The sequence below is a fragment of the Lichenostomus cassidix genome, chromosome 3 (genome assembly GCF_008360975.1).
Source record: "Lichenostomus cassidix isolate B80296 chromosome 3, HeHo_3.0, whole genome shotgun sequence".
Taxonomy (NCBI): domain Eukaryota; kingdom Metazoa; phylum Chordata; class Aves; order Passeriformes; family Meliphagidae; genus Lichenostomus; species Lichenostomus cassidix.
The window spans coordinates 105,998,571-106,015,140 of NC_139483.1; the positions used below are offsets into that span (position 1 = coordinate 105,998,571).

A 16,570-nucleotide genomic window follows, 5' to 3' on the forward strand; every position below is an offset into this window, starting at 1 on the left:
AGTCACTGCAGTGCACAGGGTCCAGCATTGATCCCTCCAGCACCAAAGTTACTCCTGGCAGGAGTTCAGAACATACAAACTCACAAAGCCCTGCAGGCAGAGCAGACCTGATGTTTTCCAGCCCCAGCTGGAAGGTGGTAGAGCCTATATTTGAAGCAGATGAAAGGGCTTGAGACTAAAGCTTAACTGGTTGTTTACAGGGCTTCTCTGATGCCTCTGTGCCATCTGCTTCATGCACAGGACAGGTATTTTACCAGACCACTTCCCTGTCACCCCTTCTAGTTAGTCCCTTTCCAGAGCTAAAAAATCCTCCATCTTCTTTCACCCAACCAACAAGGATGTATTTATTCTAGAAATCTCTTTCTGCCTGGGATATGCCCTTCTGGAAGAGTGACATTCCGTGACTGTAAACAGAAATGTGTCATTGCAGGGGATGAGGCTTATGTGATGTCAGGGGGTGGTGGGTGAGCCCTTCTGGGATCAGGATCAGTTGGTGAGGTATTACACATGCATGTGTACAGACAGCACCGTTCTGCTGAGTGCTGTGCCAAATTATGTCAGTCTTTGGGGCAGGAGGGTTTGTACAGCTGCTAAGGGGTTGGGGTTAGCTGGGGGCTGGGGGACCTACAGCCCTTTTTCCTTTTTATGGCCTTAAAAAGAGGCAGCTGGATGGTGGATGATGCCAACCAGCTGTGTCTGCCACTTCCAGTCTGGGATGGGGAAGGGGATGGGCATGGTGAATTCCTGGTGAATGAGTGGAAAGGGAGGAGAAGGAGGAATGAGAGGGGTAAGTTGCAGTCCTGAGACGTGACAGATCTACAGTGGATGAGGCAGCTTCCCTTTGATGCCTACAGGAAATCTGGGTCATTTGAGGCTGATGGATGCCTTAGAGCTCTCTGTCCTACGGTGATGGACAATGTCCACCTGATGCAGCACCACTGTGCTTAGTCCACAGCTGAAATGAGGAGACTCAGAGGCAGAGGATGGCAATGCCTAATGACTTTAGATGTTACTTTGGGGTAGAAGGTGAAAAATGATGCAGGTAAGCAACTGATTGTGAGAGGTAAGGCTTTGATTGCATTTGAATTTGATTTTTCCTTCATTTGTGGGAAATTCAGACTGTTGGTGATCAGACATACAGTCATGACACTTCTGAGAGACAAGGTTTAGAACTGCAGCCTCGGGCTCATAAGGTGAGAATTAAAGTTTCCTGTGTGATTATATGGAAACTGCAGTAAAACACACATAAAACCAAATTGCGGGTCATGCGTTTCAGATGCTGGAAAGGGAGGAATGATGGATAGCCTGTGGCAAAATCCAATGTATGTACGTGTGACTGCAAAAGATCAGAAGAAGGCAAAAGCATCTGATTTAGGATACTTGTACTGCAGAGGCAGATTCGTAGCATATGTTGAGAGCTTATAGGGAACAGACCATGCAATATGTGATACCACACGCAGAGAGCCAGCACTCTGGAAACTTCCTTCTCCTGGGAAAAATATCATGGAGCAACATTTATTTTTAAGAGGCACCCTCATGTTTTATGTATTTGTGCTTTCTGTCATGATATTTGATAGCATTGCATTTAATCACTTGGAGACATGCTGCTTGGAAAGGCAGGCTTGGAGAGTACCTGTGCTCTGCTCAAACCCCTTTCCTGTGGCTGCATGCCATACTAGTCCCTTTATTTGGCCATAGTGTGTTCTGAGAGCAAATTGTGTGTAGTTGGGTTGAACTAATGGAGTGTATCCTGGGAGAGAGGCACTGGAGGAGGACACCATGGATTAATAGACCCAAGGAGCAGATCAGTGAGATGCTCACAAATATGAAGTCCAACCCTTCCTCCTGAGTTCAAAAATAAGTTGACATGAAAACTGTACACTTTCAAACCCCTGTGTGCTCAAATCAAAGCAGCAATGCCCTAACTAAACCTACTCCTAACCCTGAGTCCCTACACATAACACAGGGGAGCTGGCTGTTCTGCCTGTGCCTTCTCTCTGCTTTCTCTGACAGCCTTTTTTAACCAGCAGGCTGGAATGCTGTGCATTCAACCCTTGGCTGTGGGTGAGCAGAAGCCTTGGAGAGTTGCCTACCTCTTGCTGGAGTGGAGGTGACTGGTGGAGGCACATCTCTACCAGCCAAAAATCTCTCATTTGTGATGACACACAGACCCTTCTGTCAACATCTTCATGCTGGATGAAATACCATTTGGTTGAGGCCAGGGGAAGCAACCTTCTTCCTTCAGATCCCTTTTCCAGTGACTAAGGGCTGCTTCCAGGTATTGAACAGGCAGCCAAGGCCTCTTACTGCTCTTTGCTGGCACCATCACTCAGCATCCTCCTGCAGCATAGCTGGGGGGAGTGGGGGCTCCTCTGGCTACTTTCCAGCCACCAACAGCTGCATGTTCCCCTCCAGAGAAGCAGCTCTGGTCCCAGGGAGATGGCCTGATGCAATGGCATTTGGAAAGACCTGTGGCAAAGCAGCAGAACTGGGAGGAAGGGATCATTGCTGGGATAAGAACAGTGGAAAAGACTACAGGCAATGAGAGATGTGGTTGGCAATGGGAGGGAAGTGGGAGTGATGGAAAAGGAATGAAAGAGAAAACTCTGAGAGGAGTAGTTCAACCACTTTGTAGATAATACAGGATACTTGAGCCAGGACTTTTTTTTTCTGTATTTTTATATTCCAACTCTGATGTGTGAGTTACTGCAGAAGAATTGTTTTATTGTTGTGTGCCTGACTTCCCCATTTAGGAACCAGATAATGGCCATTAGCAAACCTATAGCAGGTGAGGGCATCTTCAGATCCAAGCCTGGAAGTGTTGACACTTGAGCATTATTGATAGACATGTGGAGACAGGCTGTCTCTGTGAATACTCCTGCAAAAATCTCTGTGAGTCTCTTTAAATTTGGCAGCTCCTAGAGCACATGCACCAAACCTGGAGCACCTTCACAAGGTCTGACACTGGTACTTATGCCCTTAACTGTTCTGCCAGCTCATGACAGGTTTTGCAATGTCTGGGGTCATGAGGGGAGGGAGCAGCTGAGCTCCGAGCACATCCTTAAGGACCAATCACCATAAGATTTGTCTGCAGCTCTAAAAGTGCAAGTGAGGTCTCTGCCTGAACCAGTCCTGGAGGCCTGGACACACCTGGGTGACCTTAGACAGGTCAATTATTCCCTCTTTGCTTCATCTCTGCATTTGAAAAATGAAATATGAGAATACTTTGCAGAGGAGTGGTGAAGGTAAGTGAGGTAATGAGTAGGATGTGATGAGGTGCATTGAGAGTCCATGGAAGTGCTCAGATAAAAATTCTCCATTCGGGTGAATGCTGTCACCTGCCATTCATCTGCCATTCACCTCACTGCACTCCACCCTCGGTCACTGATCATTAACATCACTCAGAGACTTGAAGTGATTTTAACAAATTGTCTGAGATGTGCTTTTTCTCATTTCAATAGGTCTTAGGCAAGACAACAGAAGAAAGTAATGCAGTGTCAAAATGCTGATAGCGAAAGAGTTACAGATGCTGATATCAAGAGACTTATTTAGTCCATTTTGATCTTTTTTGTCTTGCTTTTCTCATCTCATCAAACAATCATTACTGGACTCCACAACCATGTCTCTCTGAGATACTTCCTTAGGATCCACAGCCCAAGCCTGAAGCTCCCTAAAAACCTGGCCATTTTGAAGATCTTCACCATATCTTCAGCTTTTTTGGGTCTCTTTTCAGAACCCGAGTAAGTGATGAGGTGTTCGGATAGAAGTGTGACTGCTTTATTTGTTGTAGGCTGCTGCTTGTGCTTCACTGTTCTGTGGGTACAGCAGCTGTGTGGAGCTGGTGGGACACAGCATGGAGCCAGGGATGTTCAGCCACCTGAAACTTTCACATCTTCTGAACCACTTGGCTTTTATTTTCTCCCCAGTTTGCTGTCCCAGAACTGCCCTGGCCAGTTACTTATGCCAGTCTGAGTCACACAGCAGCTGGAAAAATCTTCTCTCTTCATTAGTTTTTGGAAAAGCCTGTGCTTTGAAAGGGTAGGGCTCATGTAGAGGATACTTCATTTTCTCCAATTTACATCATTTTGCTGCTCAGATGTTTGGTTGTTTTTTGGGGTGTGTATGTCTCCAAACTTCCATAACTCTGTTGAAACAGCTATTTCATGTCTGCTGATGAAAATTCATATTTATGTTTAGTGGAATGACACAAAGAAATAAAGAATTCTTTCTTCATGACCACGATCCCCCCCCTTAAATCACAAAAAGTTGAGAATTCAGACATGAATCGTGTTCCAGAATCCTGTTCTTGTACTGGGGTGACCCCAACTACATGGTGGAAAAAGGGTTCTGATCTGTGCAAAGGGTGTCTGTAGGCACTTTTTCACATGCCAATATACCTTACTGCACTTCCTGTGGGTTAGCTGACTTTCACCAAGTTGGGAAACATCCATAAAGCACCATGAGTGGAAGTGACATATTTACCTCGCCTTGTCTCCTTTCATCCCATTTTAGACCTCAAACTGTCTAACAGCATTAGGGGGCCCCACAGAATGAGAACTTGAAGTCAGTACTGCTGGATTTACTGTATCTCTGTGCTATCTCCTGACACTAACATTAACTGAATACATCAGGAATGGGGCAGAATACAACCTCTGTGAGACGAATTTTAGGGATATGGGAAACAGGAAAATCTTAGAAATTAAACTTGGGAAACCAGATATACCTTCTATGTTTGTCTTGTAATTAGTCAAGGAGCTGGCTCACATAGCTGTCTCTGAAAACCAGAAGAATCAAATGAGAAGCAGAGGACAGAGGAAAATATGTTGTATTGATCTTTACAAATGAACGGCAGTCATTAAAAGCGTTAATAACTATCCAATAAATTTGGCTTCCATCTCTAGTAAAAGAGTTTAAATAAGGAAGGAAGAAGAATTTGCTGTGCCATGCATTCACATGGAGCCATATGTATATTAGCTAACCCTCAAGAGAGTTGCCAAAATGGAATGTAAATGATGGAAAAAGGAAGGGGTGCATTTTGTTGTCATGGAATACTGGAGAAAAGACTAAACAAAGTAAATCTGTAAGTAGTTAAAGCAAACCTCATCCCTGGTGAAGAAGAGTTTACTGAGTTTTCTGTGTGACTCAGAGCACACTTTAGTTATTAATTTGATTCCTTTAGGCATGTAGGAGGTATGCAGCCTCTCTACACATGTTGACTTCACCACTGAAAAGGAACATGGATAACACACACATAGATTTGTAGGAAGGAAATCCAGACAAAACTTAATCACTCAGTTTGATCCAACTGCAGACCAAGTAGATGAAAAGAATATGGTCATTTAATCTGTGTAAATAAGATGTCTGTTCATGTATAGAGGCAATTAATATATTGTTTCTTGAAGACTGAGCTGAAAAATTAATTTAGATTGACTGGAGATGAAGATTATAAAGCAGACTGAAAACAGGCTGGAGGCAGCAGAAACACATAGTGATGAATAAATGCCAACACTTGGTGGGAGATACCTCAGGGGAACAGAAGGGAACAATGTTAAACTGTTTTTGTTTAAGATCCTTATTAATGATTTGGAAGGAAAGTTGGCTATGATAGCTCATTGCTGAGATGGTGCTCATCTTGGGAGAGATCATGTTTTCCAAAGCACTAGTACTAACAACTTTGGATCTGACAAAGTTTGGATGAATCAAAATCACAGCAAAAGGTGCCAAAAAGTTCAGCTCTGGGGACCTTACCCAGAGTTCCAGTGAATGCACCTGTCTGTAGATTCTTTGTTTGGTAATCTCAGTCCATGTGATTCACCTATTAGAGCAAACAAATTCTCTTAGTTTCCACTAGGATTCAGCCTCTCCCACTTATTTATCTAATGTTTGTCCAACTTTGCCCACACTGCATTCTCCATGCCAGAGCCTCCTGGCAGATCCCATGGACATGCTGTTTCATTGTCCTGGCATTTGAACATGTATTGTCATTCCAGCAAACATCTTGATACAACTAAACATTTCAGGGGGCTAGTGAAGCAATAGGGAGATGTAGGATCTCTGTATCCTTACTAAATTTACTGTACTACAGCCATTTTCCAGAGGCTCAGGGAAAGCTGAACTTCAGGACTGTCCTGTGGGGAATGTGTCACCATTGCTTTGAGATGGAGATTCAGTCCCTGGAGTCATTGGGTTACTGTTACCTCTGATTATGGATGTTCAGCTGCCCTGCTGAGGGGAGAAGAGCATGGTGCTGGCTGAGAAAAGGGATGGGCAATGCAGCTGGCCTTGCTGTATATGTCTTGGCAAATGAGTTGGACAGGAAACTCTGTTCCATATCTGGAAAGAGGTGTGGGGAGGGAGTTACAGAAAATGCAGAGCAATTTTTCTATAGTTTTGCAATGTATTGGTTGGCACTGTCTGGCACTAGCTGTAAGGTTTAGTAGAATTTTTTTATCCATAAGACATTGCTGTGCTGCCCCATACACCCCTGTGTATGTCTCCTGCAAGGCTCAGGAAGAAATGCAGTGAGGTTGTCTGTGCTGGACCAGTTCTGCAAGGCTGGTGCAAATTCCATGTTTGAACTCCCTGGGGCAGAGAATGTCCTAATGGCTTTCATTTACTCAGCAGTGTTGCTCAGGGAGGGGGTATAGCTCAGTGGTAGAGCATTTGACTGCAGATCAAGAGGTCCCTGGTTCAACTCCAGGTGCCCCCTCAGATGCTTCTTTTTAGATCAGACATTAGAAAAAAAAATTCACTGTGGGGCTGCTGAGGCCCTGGCACAGGTTGCCCAGAGAAGCTGTGGCTGCTGCTGGATCCCTGGAAGTGTTCAGGGCCAGGCTAAATGGGGCTCTGAGCAACCTGGGATGGTGGAAGGTGTCCCTGGCCATGGCGGGGGATTGGGATGAGAAGATCTTTAACGTCTCTCTCAACCCAAACCATTCTATGCTTGGTGGTTTTTTGTGGTTTTGGGGAAAGGCACACAGTGCTTAGACACTGAGGATTGAGATTATGAAGTAAATTAGAGCATGAGTGACCAAAGGGACAGCCAAAAAGCAAGTGAAGACAGAGAGAAGGAGTGAGTGTTAACCACAGAAGCACATTTGTTACATTCTATGCAATCTTCTGGTTTAGGTACAGGTACCACAAGCTGTGGCAGTCTGAGGGTCACAAATGCCAAATATCCTTCTTCTTCTCCAATGCTTGGCTGAAGGAAACATTCCTCACATATTCCTGTGCTTAAGTGAACATTGGTTTGGGTCTTGAGTGGGAGGAATGACTAAGAACTAAGAATTAATTGCTTGATTCATTCTCTGATTCTTCTTTACAATTATTAGAAAAGGTGTTATTATCTGCTGAAAGATCATTATTTTAATTGTGCTTTGATGAGAACAGAAAACAAGGGAATCAGTTACTCAGTATGGACCATTAGTAGTGTATTAAAGACAAATGCAGAATCCCATGAAATTTTTCCCAAAGATGGCATTTATTAGGCTGTAAAATAGCCTCCCAAAGAAGCATTTGAAGCCCTGTCACTTGAGGCCAAGAGGCCATAAGACCTTCCTAAATTAATTGCTGTTTGAACTGGAGTGAAACTTACTTAAAAAAAGTTGGTTTGAAGATTCCCAGTCACTGTAAGTATCCCACAACCCCTGCAAAATTGTCAAAAAACCTAGATTTATTTCTGCTCTGAATGTCTAGACTTAACTTCTAGCTATTGGCCATTACTAGATCTTTTAAGGCTGAAGAAACCTTCTTAGCTAATTCCAGTCCTTTCTTTGAATACTTATAATCTGTGATTAAGAAACCTCTCAGCCTTTTATCTGTAAAATTAAAGAGGTAAATCTTATCATGTCTTTCTCCAGAATGAGGTTTCCCAATTCTTCATTCATTCTTGTGTCTTTTCCCTCAATTATTTTTAATTCCTTAGTACCTGCAGCCTCTATAATAGGCTCTGAATATCAGCAGCAGTTGCACCGATGCCAGGTTGGGTTGTTACATAATTTCTCTGCTTCTTCTACTTGATATTACATCTCTAGTACATGCATTATGCTGCTGAAGATGTCTATATTAAACCACTTAGATACTATCATTTTCTAGGCTGTTTCCAGTTTGCTTCTGGCCTCCTTTCTCATGCCTGAGAAGCAAGTTCTGCACTGTTTAATCTTACATTCAGGACTTTACTGAAATTCATACTGTTGTCTTGAGTGCAGTTTACTGAATTAGTCTCTGGATTGTTTTGCTTTGTTGTCCTCTGAATTCCACACCACTTCCCAAAATCCCACAAACTTACTAAATAATGGTTTAGCCTTTTCTTCCATGTCAGCAATAAAAACATTAGATAGCAACTGGTAAGCCAGCATCTATAGGGGGTGAAAGTTCACTTGCTGAGTGAACATTTGCCATTTACTATTTAATTTGGAAAGGTATCAGCTGGTCTCCAATTAATCTACACTGCACTATGTTTATTTTAAACCAGCCAAGTCTATTACTCAATAATTCAACTATGGTGCTCTTCAAAAGCTCATTACCTCAACACTATTGCTTTTATCAACCTCATTTGTAGGCTCATCAAAACATGAAACTGGATTAATTAACAAGACTTCTTTTCCATTACACATTGTTAATGTATATAAATAATTTATTTGTTGAGCCCTGTCACAGATGATCTGTGATTTTGCCCGTGATTGATGTGCAGACAAGCCCATGATGATAGGCCTAATTACCCCTTTTTAATGTGTGTGTTGTATGGAGAGCATCCACTTATTTCCCTCCTCCTAAAATCTTCCCAAAGTTTCAGGGAAGCATTGTGTTGCAGTGAGTTGGGGGCAAACATACCGAGCAGCTACTGGATTTCACTAAGCGCTTTTAATATTTAATACTATTCTAAATGTGTCTGTTGGTTTTTATTATTGTATCATGCTCCCCTCTGAGTAGCTGTTTGCATACAGAATCTCTTGGGTATATGCTTCTTGAGAAAAGAGGCAGGAGGAATCTTTGGGAAGATCACCTGACCTGGTCTGAACCCAACTGTATTATTTTCCATTCTTTTCCTGCACCCATCAGATGAGCATTGGAACATCTTCCAGTAGTGCATTAGGCAAAATGATCATACATCTTTCGACTATTTTTTTAATAACCTCTCCTCTGGGGAAGTGTTTGAAGTGCAGCATATTATTTTCATGGGATTTTAAGGCAGTTTGACTTTTGTGAAATGTGTATATGTCTTACATATTTTAGAATCACAGCATCATTAAGGTTGGAAAAGACCTTTCAGATCACTGAGTCTAACCATTAACCCAACACTGCCAAGTTCACCACTAAACCATGTCCCTCAAAGCCACATTTACACATCTTCTAAATATCTTCAGGGATGGAGGCTTCACCACTGCCCTGGGCAGCCTCTTCCAGCCTGACACGACAGACAATACTCAAAAATAGCAGTGAATGGGAACTTAGCATCAGCATTCCCTGACAGCTCTGCTGCTGCCGGTTGGTAAGAAAGATTCCTTCTGAGGCACTGGGGATTTCAGGTTGAAATGTTACAGTGGCACAAATCAGGAAGGGGGAATATTTGATTCAGGAATCTTAGCTCAGAGTCCAGAACATGCTGGCAAAACTGCATTCTGGGTATGCAGATGAGCCAATGATTAATGGCTAAAACCCAAGAAGAGCTGTGTTATAAATAGAGAGTTTTGTGGTTATTTCTCACAGAACATGACTGTGCTTCTTTGCAATGGCCAGTTTTGATGCACTCTGGAGTTACTGAGAAGAGCTTGCCATCTGATAATGAGCTGGGCCAAAATTTATAGGCTTCAGGGAGGTCAGATGGGTTTTATTCATCCTGTTTTATTTATTTATTTATTTATTTATTTATTTATTTATTTTTGACAGCTTGCTTATGTGGTAAGCCCCTTGCTCAAATTCATCACCTTCCTAAGGGGAGAAATGCAACTTTGAGACATTGAAAACAATTAAACCATAAGATGACATGACTATAAGGATCTAACCAAACCCTGCAAAAGCAGCAATTCCCAAAGTTTCCTATTTGTGAAACCTTCTTTGGTACCACAATAGAGTTTTCTTTAGCACTTTCAGGTCTATGATAATTTCCACTTTGGGACTCAGGATTCCTCCTGGTTTGGGAACCCCTGTTCCTGCCCCATGGGGAGAAAATACTCTCCTTGCTGAGCCCCTTGAGTGATAGTCTTCACTTTCATGGGATTCTCTGTTTCTCTGTGCTCTATAACCTCTGTTAAAAATGAGAAAGCATCAGCAGTGCTATGCAAGAGAGATGAAGGGTTTAATCCCTCCTCTGTGTGTTATTACCTTTTTAATTTTCAAGAACAGAATCCTTGATCTCATATTTTCTTCTCTAGCACTTGAGACACACTCATGGATAAGTATTTACTGGATGGATTTAGATTTGGGAACAGATCTTTGGAATAAGAACATGGAGAATTTTGCAGAAGGTTTCCTAGTGAGTTTTGTGCCTTGATTTAAATAATTGTTCATTGAAAATTTATGTCACTTTCATCAGCTTAGTGCAGCAAAGATGGTGTTGGTATCAATGGTACAAACTGACTGAAAATCCATCCTGCTATTAATAAATGGTGTCTGCAAACACAGTGGTGTTTTGCTGTTCTTAAAAATTTGCCTGCTTTTGGCTGTGCTGTGGAAAAATAATGCCTGCTGGAGTGTTTCTGCCTCTGCCTGTCTTCTGATTGTGACCTGGCATGAACCCGTTTATGTAATGCTCCCTAGCAGCAGTGCTGCTGCTGGAGAAAGGGCTGTTCCTGTGACCAGAGGTAGCTCCACATCCAATTTTAAAGGTTTTTCGAGCTATTCAACTTAACAAACACCATTCCAGGAAGGAGGAGGTTTCTTCTGGGTCATATCACTGGCACTGGAAGCCAGGAGTGTTTTATCTCCAACTCCAGTGCCAGGTGAGCTCGCTGAGAAGGGCTGTGTTTGTTCTTTTGTTTTGTTCTGTGTTGCCAAATACTCCTTTTCTCATGTTGCAATTCCTCCTCTCCTGCAGGCAAGGGTGAATATTACAGTGAGGTGGCTCCTGCTTGATATGTGCCATTTTTTTTCTCTTGTGGCAAATGCAAACTGAACATGTAGCTTGGGAAGATTTGATGCCTCAGCTCAGGATGGTGAAGTTTCAATCCATTGAGTTCACAGGAACACTGCTCTGGCAGTCCAAGGCTCTGTGACTGACACTTCATGGCTTTGGTGTCATCACCTCTGAGGGAGTCAGTCTCAATGTAGCACAATAAACAACAATATTTAATTTCAGGCCAGGAGTTTCCTTCATCATTTATGATATTTGTGGAAGTAATGATTTCTTTAATGTAGCATAAATCTAACATATACAAGGAATAGACACCCTCCAGATGTGCTTCCAGGCCTAAATCCAAGGCTAGAAATCCACACCATACTTCATTCAAGAGCAATGGAAAGAGGGCCTGGATATCCCTTTATTTCTTAGAACTGCCTCCATATTTCAAGAGCCCGGGCTCTGTAGCATGAAACTCTAATTTAAGGATATTCCTTTGCTGATTTCAAGCACTCAATTCTTTGAATTTTAAGAATTACGTGCTCTCGGGGTGGAAGTGATGTGTCTCAGCTGAAATCTATCTTAAAATAATCTGCTGGTGATCAGCTGTCTATGGCCAGGCATCTGGCACGGATCATATGCAAGAATCAGGTCTGTAAGTCCAACATAGTCCCCTGAGAGGAGTTAGACTGCTCCAGTGGCGTGTGTTCCCTGGGACAGCAATTCTGACTCATTTCCATGCCACAGACTTACGCATCTACACACAGCAAACCTCAGACTGCAACACTGGGCACCAGGTATTCTGCTTTGTTTTGCTCAGATGCCAAAGCTTATTTATAGGGCTTTCCCTCCCTCTCTTTTCTTTTCTCATTGTCCTTTGTTCTTAATTTTCTCTCTTCTCCACTCCACTTTCTATATGGGTAAAATGACAAAGCTTAGAATTTATGTTCACATGTACTTGTCTCCTGTTCGTGCTCATGATGGCTTAGAAAGCCTGAAGGGAAATTCTCTAATTTAATGTCCATTCATGTGTGTTTTCAGTACTTCCCATAAAACAGCTACATGCAGAAATGTTGGCAAGAATGGAGATAGCAGAAATGCTGTGCCCACCATACCATGGAGTACAAAGAAGGCATTACAAGGATAAATTTGCCTTATTTTCTTCAGGAATATCTCATCACTTCAAAGACTGTCCCTTTGACAGCCCAGTTGTTCTCTCTCCCTTTGAGCTGCTGCAACCTGGAATTGGGATTGTTTGGGCAAATGGTGCCAGAGAGACCTCAGCTGTAGTCCCAGCCAGGGAAGCTCTGAGCAGTGCCATGAAACTCAGCTGTATCCCCAATTTATGTTCTCAGATAATACAGAATACATCCAGTATGGATGTGTTTGGGCTGGCTCCACACTGAGTAAAACTGACACCCATGGCACATCCAAGCTCATGTGCCTCTGCACGGGGTCCATCAGTTCCACAGGTGATGTCCCTTGCACAATTTCACTGCATCTGGACTAAGAGAATGCATTTCCCCATCAAGTGCTGTCCTGCAGCATGACTTAGCAAAGCTTGATAGGGCATCAGCATGGAGATCTCTATGTGTTGTGGCACAAACCAATTAAAAGCTCTAGGGAAACACCCAAATTTGTATTTCATTTGGGAGCATCCTCAAAAGCATTCAGTGCACTTCTGTCCTTTCTTTCCTAGGTGTCTGTTATACCTCTGGCTTTCATTGCTTAAAGCAAATTTTCCCTTATTTGCAAACTGCCTCATTTTAATAACCTTTTATTTTGAATTTGCAGTATATAAGCATGGCTTTGGTTTGCTTCAGATGGCCAGAGCTGTGTTCTGCAGCATAAATACCACTGGTAGAAAGCATGGAATGGAACTGGTTCGTCACTAATAGCATCTCAAATGCATTTATTTATTTCTCAAGTGCTCTGGGAAATGCTTTCTTTGAAAACCGCAAACTGTGACACACATGGATTGATGGCTGGGTGGTTTTTGCTGAATATAGAAACCAACAACTCTGTATCTAGAGTGACTGGAGGCAGAGACCTTGCTGACATCTCTGTGACACAGGATTGTTCAAGCAGGATAAAGTCATACTAGAAAACTTGTGGGAATCTCAAAGCAGGATCTGACAAAGCTTGCAAGATTGAAACCATCAGTGTTTTGCATGGATTCTCCTTTCCAGCGTCTGGAGCCTACTTCCTCAAAAAGAGGTTAAAGGAAGAAAGGTACTTTTAAGTTCCTCTTTGTAAATGAAATCATAATTGATGGAAAATTAAAGCAATTGATGTAATATAAACCTCGTGGTAACTGGAGAAGGTGCTGCAGAGGGTTTCCAGCAGTTATACATCAAGAAACATTCTTAATCTCCTAGATAATGTGGAAAAGGAATGACATTTATTATCTACAAGTCCTCACAAGTTGAGGATGCAGTTTATAAAACTCTATTTGGCTCCCCCTCCTTCTCCTCCTTTATTGTAATCCTTCACCATGGGTCATTTTACATCCAAACTCACCTTCATCTGTTATCATACTTTGGTGATTTATCGACATCACAAAGTTCTGATTAATAAGGGTAGAAGGACATCCATCAGAAGAACTAAGAATGTGTGATCATTTCCTCTCAGGCTCTCATTAGCTGTGGCTGTCCTTCTGGGGGTTTTATCTTTGTCTTTCTATTTCCAGACTAAAGCACATGAGGCTTAAAAATAATATTTTACAATTAATCTTTTGTTTCTCTCAGCTTTTGAAACCTTTGGTCAAGATGGAATATGATCTTCATGCTGTCAGCTGAAATAAGTAGAAATAACCCAAACTGTACAAATACACTCTTAATGAATGAGCAGGCAAGCCAGAATAATAGATGGCTTGATTCATCCTCCTTCATTCAAGATGGAAAATACAAAGCCCTACAGATAATCCTATGATCATATAAAGTATTTTTGTGGTAGGTAGGAATTACACTCAACAGTGTCTTTTCCAAAAGAACTTCTTTCTTTATGTTGCTTTGGTTTAAAATGACATGAGTTGTGGTGAAATACCCCTCTGGTATTTTCAGGTTGCTGTGCTAAGTGAAGTGGGAATGGTTTTGTTTTAGAGTTTCTATACTAAGCTCTCTTTTTAATGAGACACCCCTAGGTTAAAAATACCTTTTGAAAGCGACTTCCCACGTCTTTCCTACATTGGTGACAGATCGGAGGAGAAAATGTGGAGTATGCCTGAAAGTGATAAGTTGAGGTTAGAGGTCTAGCCAAAGTCAAGTGCTAGGGAGTTTCAGCTGTACAGAGCTGATGCTTTGAATTATAATCAAGTGATTAATGTTTCTAATGTAAGTGGGTTTGGGAGTTACAAGGACTTGCAGTAACAGCTTGGATAAGTATGGTGAAACCTGCTTTTAGAGTTATTTTATTTATAGCACATTCATTAGGTTGGGCAAAATAGACAACATGTGCTTATGTGGTTAATGATAAATCCATATGAAGACTAAACTAGTCTGCTGAGTTATGAGAAAGCCATTTGTAGGTCAGATTTTTCTGGAGAGAGACAGACTTGAGAGAAACAATTCCTGTTTGGGGGTGGGGGTGAAGCAGGGAGAGGGGAGAGGAAGAAACCAGCTTTTCTCCTCTTGTAAAATACATAGGCTGTAAATGTTACATATCTTCATTAATTTTTAAAGGTCCTTTGACCCTGAAGTTTGTGTAGCTGGCTTCACAAACACCAGAAATAGCATGGGGAGGAGCAGGCATGCATGGAAAGGTATACCAATATTTTTTTATAAAATAGCAGATAGTCCAATATTAACATACAAAAACTGCAGTGATCCCTATGAAACTGCAAAAGCCAGAAAAGAATACATCTCTGAGGCATTATAATTTTTCTTGTGGGATTCAGACAGTCTAGCATGAAATGAAAGGTACTGAATAAAAAAAAAAAAAACCTTATATAAGACTATTCCTTCTGTTTGAATTCACCCCACCTTAATCTTGCTGCTGTAAGCAGTTTAAGGTACTCTTTCAAACAGAAATCGTTTTCCCAGGTGAGAGTATAGTTAATAAACCCAGTATTTTGGCACATGGTTCATGTTGTGGTTTTAGTTATAGATCTGCCAAAAGGATAAAAAAGGATTGGTTCCCCTCCTCTATCCTTATCCAGGGCTGTGCAGGTCCTTAAGTCACAGGTCCCACTGGTTTCCATCATAGACCATGATGCCATTTGCATTGGGAAAAAAAAGAAGGAAATAAAAGCAAGACAAACAAAGACAAACAAGTAAAATAAAACCCTTATAAATTTCTTTTCTATAGCAGCCAAATGCATAAGTGTGTTATTTCACCCCAGAATCTCAATAGTCACATGTTGCACATCCTCATAAATAAACAGGCAAAACCTGTCCATTTGCAATAAGACATTTCCCTTCATCTACTCTTATTTTTAGGTAGAAATGGAAATGTGATGTTCATTTTCAAGGAAGCAAGTTGCCAAGTGAATACTCTCAAATGTGTTCCCCTATCTCTTCTGGGTGTTGCTGCAGGTGTTACTTGTGAATGAGCTCAGATTATCAGAACACACTTTCAAAAAAAGCTGACTGATTATACTGAGTATTTTTAGAGAGAGAAAATGGCACCTAATGCAGAGATAATTAATTATATATATATATATATATATACAACAAAAACAACTACAGGAAGCTATGTCAGATTAATTCCCATTGAAAAGTCATTTATTACTCACAGGACGGTGAGTTAATGGTGGCTTCTCTCCTCCCCTGACACCTTGTAATCCAGAGTGGATCCCTGCTGAGAAGATGTATTTTAGTGCCACACAGCTTCTCGGGCTCCAGTGGTAACTGCATGAAAACTAAGGGCCTAATCGGAGTTTACTTCATTCAGAGGCTAAACAAGATTACTTGTTTCTGGCATCAAAAGTCATGACAACACTATTATAATATTTATTTTAGTGATATGAAATAATTTGTGTTTTGTTCAGGTAGGTAAACACATATCTTGTGTTTGGCCCCCTTGTTAGACTCTGAAAAATTAGGTGCAGAGCTAGAAACAATTAGCATGGCTAATAATCCCTGGAGCAGGAGGGTCAGCTCCAGAGGGGATTCATCTCACCTGTGTTAAACTATGTGAGACAGGTATTATCCTCCACAAGTGCCAGTGTGTTAACTAGAGAGGGACAGTATAGGGATTTAGCTCAGCTCTGCCCCTGAGGTGGATGAGCAGAGTGCAGATACATCCCACCCGATGGATTGAAACACTTGTTTTTTTGAATGACAAGCAAGGGCCAAGCTCTAGGAATAGACATGCTCCTTACGTCAGAGAGCTTACAGACAAAAAACAGTGCCTGAAGTGCAAGAAATAAGGATGTTAAAGCTGTGTGGAAAGGTCTGAGTCTCACAGGGCAAGCCTGTATTTATCCAAGGCTTCAGGATGAAAAAAAAGTCTTATGTATATTTTGGATAACTTGTTATTCTGAAATTAGCTGTATTTAGTTTATTGGTTAAGTTC

General features: G+C 41.7%; 1 protein-coding gene, 1 long non-coding RNA gene and 1 other non-coding gene across 4 annotated transcripts in view; all 3 read left to right on the top strand.

Moving 5' to 3' along the window:
- EVA1A (eva-1 homolog A, regulator of programmed cell death) overlaps nt 1-16,570 on the top strand; it is a 202,334-nt gene that overhangs the window by 118,052 nt on the left and 67,712 nt on the right. The gene's annotated exons all lie outside the window — the stretch shown is intronic.
- On the top strand, nt 735-1,210 carry LOC146440372 (uncharacterized). Its single transcript, XR_014851131.1, has 3 exons — nt 735-787; nt 949-1,026; nt 1,119-1,210. It is a non-coding gene; the product is annotated as an uncharacterized LOC146440372 (long non-coding RNA).
- Nucleotides 6,638-6,709, top strand: TRNAC-GCA (transfer RNA cysteine (anticodon GCA)). Its single transcript has one exon. It is a non-coding gene; the product is annotated as a tRNA-Cys (tRNA).